Below are 6,199 nucleotides of genomic sequence, written 5' to 3' on the forward strand. Positions count from 1 at the left end.
CAATGTAGGTATAAATACCTCCATTTACAAATAAGAAAAAATGAGGTTCAGCGTTTATGTACCATGCATAAGTTCACACAGATATGAAACATTAGAGTGGGATTCAAGTCAAGTTCTGGATGCAAACCCACTGCTCTAAAAGCACATCATGCTTTTCCACCCACTCGCCATGCTCCCTTGGAGCTTCCGGCTCCTGCTAAGCTAGTGCTGCTGTAGTCTCCCTTCAGCCATCATCATGATTATCTACCCGGACCTCATCAGCCACCATGAGATGTTCTCCTACGTCTATAAGATCCGTGAGATTGCGGACGGGCAGTGCTGGGAGGTGGTGGGGAAAATGGTCAGTAAGATAGAAGGTAACATTGATGACTCGCTCATTGGTGGGAATGTCTCTGCTGAAGGCCCCTAGGGCAAAGGTACCAAAAGCACAGTAATCACTGCTGTCGATATTGTCATGAACCATCACCTGCAGAAAACAAGTTTCATGAAAGAAGCCTACAAGAAGTACATCAAAGATTACATGAAATCAATCAAAGGCAAACTTGAAGAATAGAGACCAGAAAGAGTAAAACTTTTTATGACAGGGGCTGCAGAACAAATCAAGCACATCCCTGTTAATTTCAAAAACTACCAGTTCTGTATTGGTGAAAACATGAATTCAGATGGCATGATTGCTCTACTGGACTACCATGAGGATGGTGTGACCCCACATATGATTTTCTTTAGGGATGATTTGGAAGTTGAAAAATGTTAACAAATGTGGCAATTAGTTTGGATCTATCACCTGTCATCATACTGGCTTCTAATTGTCATCCACACAACACCAGGACTTAAGACAAATGGGACTGATGTCATCTTGAGCTCTTCATTTATTTTGACCATAATTCGTTCAGAGTGGAGGCATTGTTTTTAAGAAAAACATGTTGGCTGGGGGCAGTGACTCACACCTGTAATCCCAACACTTTGGGAGATCGAGGCGGGTGGATCACAAGGTCAAGAGATGGAGACCATCCTGGCCAACATGGTGAAACCGCATCTCTACTAAAAATACAAAAATTAGTGTGAATCTGTAGTCCCAGCTACTCAGGAGGCTGAGGCAGGAGAATTGCTTGAACTCAGGAGGTGAAGGTTTCAGTGAGCCGAGATAGAACTCCAGCCTGGCAACAGAGTGAGACCCCGTCTCAAAAAAGAAGAAAAACAAGTCATGTAGGTTGTCTAAAAGTAAAATGCATTTTAACCTGGTTGAGAGAATGCCTTTTAGTTTAATATATATTTAAACTAAATTCATCCTGTAGTGTTCCTGGAGAAGCTAGAGCCTGGTTGTAAGCTACTACTAGAAAGAATAAGACTCATCAATTAACTTCTACAGTGGAAACTACTTCTGGGACTGGAATATACAAAAGAATCAAAGGTTTTGATTGTGAGTTGCAATAAAGGGAAAGACCATGTTCATAGCAGTGCCAACATCTGAAGTGGAGCTTTACACATATCATCACCAACAATGGAATTAGTTAACTGGAAGAGATTACCAAGAGAATAAAAGGAGACTAATTCAGTTGGAAAGAAAAAAAAAAAAAAAAGCACATCATATATTGCCTAAAATAATGTTTGCATTCTGGCTCCCAGTCTTATGTTCCAGCATACACTGTCTTGTATTATCTATTTTTGTGCTACAAAATATTTTTTGCTTTTTAACTGAAGTATTTTCAATGTAATTTATATATAATTTTTCCATAGAGAAATGCACAAATCATAAATGTTTTACTAGCATAATCCACACTCTTATCAAAGTGTAGAACATTCCCATCTCTCCATAAATTTCCTTTATGTCATTTCCCATTAATTATGCCTCCCACTCTTGCTGAGGCAACCAAAGCTCTGATTGCCTATTCTAGTGCTTCATATAAATAAAAGCATACAAAAGATATTCTTATGTGACTGGTTTTATTTTCACTCAACATATGTTTAGAGGTTTCCTCGTGTTGTTGCATGTATTTGTAATGAAGATTTTCTATTTGTTTGTTTGTTTGTAAGTTTTTAAATATACTGATTTGTATTCCATCATATAAATATACCACAATTTATGTATCCATTCTGTTGTCAAGGAGCATATAGATGCCTCACAGTTTTGAATAAAACCATTATGAACATTTGTATTCAAGTCTGTTTGTGGATATATATTTTCCTTTCTCTTGGGTAAATGCCTAGGAGTATGTATTAGTTTTCTAGGGTTGCTATAACAAATTACCACACACTTCATAGCTTAAAACAATGGAAATTTATTCTTTTTCAGTGGCCAGAAGTCTGAGATCACTTGTTGGCAGAGCAACTTTCCTCTGAAGTTTCTGGGGAAGAACGCTTCCTTGCCTTTTCATAGCTTCTGGGAGCTCCCATCAATCCTTGACGTTTCTCGGATTGTGCTGTATGACTCCAATGCTGGCTTCCATCTTCAAGTGGCCTTCTTTTTGATGTCTTTATTTCCAAATCTTACCTTTCCTTTCCCTCATAAAGACACCAATCAATGAATTTAGAGCCAATTCTAAATCCAGAGTCCTTTCATTTAAAGATCTTTAACTAAAAACATCTGCAAATATTCTATTTTTAAATTTGGTAGCAGTCTCAGGTTCCAGATGAACATAAATTTGGGGGAAAACATTGCTGACTATAGTAAAATTGGTGCATATAGGTTACATGTCTGTTTTTTTCTGTTTCTTTGTTTTGTTTTGAGACAGAGTCTTACTCCATCACCCAGGCTGAAGTGCAATGGCACGATCTCAGCTCACTGTAACTTGCACCTCCTGAGTTCAAGCAATTCTTGTGCCTCAGCCTCACAAGTAGCTGGAATTACAGGTATACCATCACACCCAGCTAATTTTTGTATTTTTAGTAGAGACAGGGTTTTACCATTTTGGCCAGGCTGGTCTCGAACTCCAGACCTCAAGTGTTCTGCCTGCCTTGGCCTTGGCCTCCCAAAATGCTGGGATAACAGGTGTGAGCCACCACACCCAGCCTAAATCATTTTCTAATGTATTCGTAACGTATGATTTTATTCCCAAAAGCATACATGAGAGTCAAGTTATTCCACCTTTTGTATTTGATGTTGTCTTTAAGTTTTAAAATAATAACAGTGAATGGCAGGGCGTCTCATTGTAGTTTCAATTCCTGGCGGTTTGTGGTTTGTCTATTCATTTTCTTAGTAGTTTCTTGAGAAACAGAATTTTTAAATTTCAATGAAGTCTATACTTTTGTTTTCTTTTATAGTTTGTGTGTTCTATGTTCTGCCTAAAATTGTTCATTCCAAGTGTATTAGTTATCTATTACTATGTGACTGCACCGAAGCTTATCATCTTTAAAAAGCCACAGTTTACATTTATTAAAATGAATTTATTATAACTAACAGGAAGTATTTATTATACAAATTTTCTTAGGGTCAGAGACCCTTAGCACAGCTCAATTCTTGTTGTTGCTGTTGTTGTTTAACAAGGCTGCCTTCCAGGGGTCTGATGGTGCTGCCATCATTTCAAGGGTCAGCTAAGGAAGGATTCACATCCAAGCTCAGGCATGTGGATATTAGCAGGACTCAGCTCCTCATGGTCTGGTGGACTGAGGGCCTCAGTCTGTGGCCTCTCAAAACATAGCTGTTTGTTTCAGCAGATGTCACAAGCAAGACAAGCAAAACAGAATGTTATACTCCTTTGTAATCTAATCTTGGACGTGGTAGTATTCTATTTATTCAAAGTCAGTCACTTGATTCAATCCACTCTCAAGAACAGGTAACCTAAGGTTATGAATACCAGAAGATGGGAATTATTGGGAGCCATTTTAGAAGATGGCTTTCACATAAAATTTTTAAAGATGATCTCCTATTTGCTTTTCTGCTACTTCCTATATAGTTTTATATTTTACATGTAGGTCCATGATGTCATGAAGTATTGTTTGCATATTATGTGAGGTAGCTATCAAAATTCATTTTACCCATATGCATGTCCAGTTACTCTTGTGCAATTTGTTAAAAATATTTTTCCCATTGAATTGTTTGGTAACTTAGTCAAAGCTCTTGGTCTACAAATATAAATTTAGATATATTTCTGGAATATATTGCTTTCCAGTATCAAGCTGCATTGATTAATGGAGTTTTATAGTAAGACACAAAAACAGTTTGAGTCTCCCAAGATAGTTCTTTTCCAAAATTGTCTTGGATAGCCTAAGTGATTTGAATTCTATATATTTTTTAATTGTTATTAATGTCAACAAAAACATACACTGATATTTTTATTAAAATTGTCCTAAATCTATAGACACTTCCAAGAGAACTGCTGTATTTAAAATATTACACCTTCCAGTAGTATATGTAGTATATCTCTTCATTTATGTGGTCTTACTTGATTTCTGTCATCACTATTTTTTAAATTTTTGTGTAAAGCATTTTTAATTACATTTATTTCAATTTTTATGGTTTGTAATGCTATTGTAAATGGTATTTCTAATATTTTCCAATTGTTCATTGAGCTGCATCTCATTGTATAATGTTTCCGTGGTTGTTCTAAGAGTGATGATATGCATCTTTAAGTTATCCCAATATATTTAGAGTTAATAATGAATTATTTTGGATAAAATAAAGAGGACTGTAAACAATATGCATCCATGCCAACCCCAATGCTTATAACTATCATCACATATATTAAATTTTAAAACTTCATGAAAACAAAGAAGTTGTAGTTTGCTTTAAATAGTAAGGCACTTTTCTTCCATAAATTTATAGAAGAACTCTATGTATATGTATATTTGTATGTGTTTGTATTTATTCACATATTTACTATTTCTATTGCTTTTCATTTCCTCCTGTACATCTGAGTTGCTATCTGTTAACATTTCCCTTCAGACATAAGATTTTTCTTTAATTTACGGTAGGGAATATCTGCCGACAGCTGGTCATGTCAGTTTTGTTCATTTGAAAATACTTTATTTTACCTTGCTTTTTAAAGGATGGTTTTTATGTATGTAAATTTTTGACTCCTTATTTCATTGCTTTAAATGTGTTATTCCAATGTTCTCTGATCTTCATAATTATTAATATTGGCTATTAATCATAGTGTTGTTCCTTATAAGGAATATATATATATTTTTCAGATTATTCCAGGTTTTCTCTTTATCTTCAGACTTTAGTGTTTTGGCTTTGACTTGATGCAAAGGTATTTTCTTACAGTTTATCCTGTTTGATGTTTGTCGAGCTTCTTGAACTTGCATGTTAATGTTTTTCAAACACAACTGGAATATATTTATCTATTATTTCTACTAAGATTTTTCTTTAATATTTTCTCCACTTGACCCCACAATCCTATTACTGGGCATATGCCCAAAGGAATATAAATCTCTCTATTATAAAGACACATGCAAACGTATGTTTAGTGCAGCACTATTCACAATAGCAAAGACATGAAATCTTTGGCCATCAATGACAGACTGGCCATCTGTCAATGGCCATCAATGATAGACTGGATAAAAGAAAATGTAGTACATATACACCATGGAATACTACGCAGCCATAATAAAAAATGAGATTATGTCCTTTACAGGGATATAGATGGAGCTGGAGGCCATTATCCTTAGCAAACTAACACAGAAACAGAACACTAACTACCACATGTTCTCACTCCTAAGTGGGAGCTAAACGATGAGACATAAGGATATATAGAGGAGAGCAACAGACACTGGGGCCTTTTGGAGGCTGAAGGGTGAGTGTATGTAGAGGATCAGGAAAAATAACTAATGCGTACTAGGCTTAATACCTGAGTGATGAAATATTCTGTGCAACAAACCCTCATGACACAAGTTTCCCTATGTAGCAAACCTGCACTTGTACTCTTGAACTTAAAATAAAGTTTGAAAATATATATTTTTCCCTATTATTCCAATAATGAAAATGTTACTAATTTTTACTCAAGTTCACAAATCCTTTTGTTCTGATAGACACAATGTGTTCACAAACTCATTCAGTAATTTTGACCACTTACTTTTTAGCTGTAAATTTTTTATTAAGTTAGCTGTAATTCTTAGAATACTTATATGTTTACACACTGATACAAAACCATATTTTTCTTTACATATTTTTAGTAATTTTTGTAGTTATTTGTTGCATCAATCTAATCTCTGATCTCAATCACACTCGTTTTTTTTATTGACTGAATTCTTATTTTCA

The 6,199-nt window shown here is 35.2% G+C and overlaps 1 pseudogene; it reads left to right on the forward strand.

The window, feature by feature from the left end:
* The first annotated feature begins 235 nt into the window (after nucleotides 1-235).
* Nucleotides 236-785, forward strand: LOC117099376 (annotated as a pseudogene).
* Nucleotides 786-6,199: the final 5,414 nt, after the last annotated feature.

This window comes from Trachypithecus francoisi, unplaced genomic scaffold (assembly GCF_009764315.1).
Source record: "Trachypithecus francoisi isolate TF-2019V2 unplaced genomic scaffold, Tfra_2.0 Lachesis_group16, whole genome shotgun sequence".
NCBI lineage: Eukaryota > Metazoa > Chordata > Mammalia > Primates > Cercopithecidae > Trachypithecus > Trachypithecus francoisi.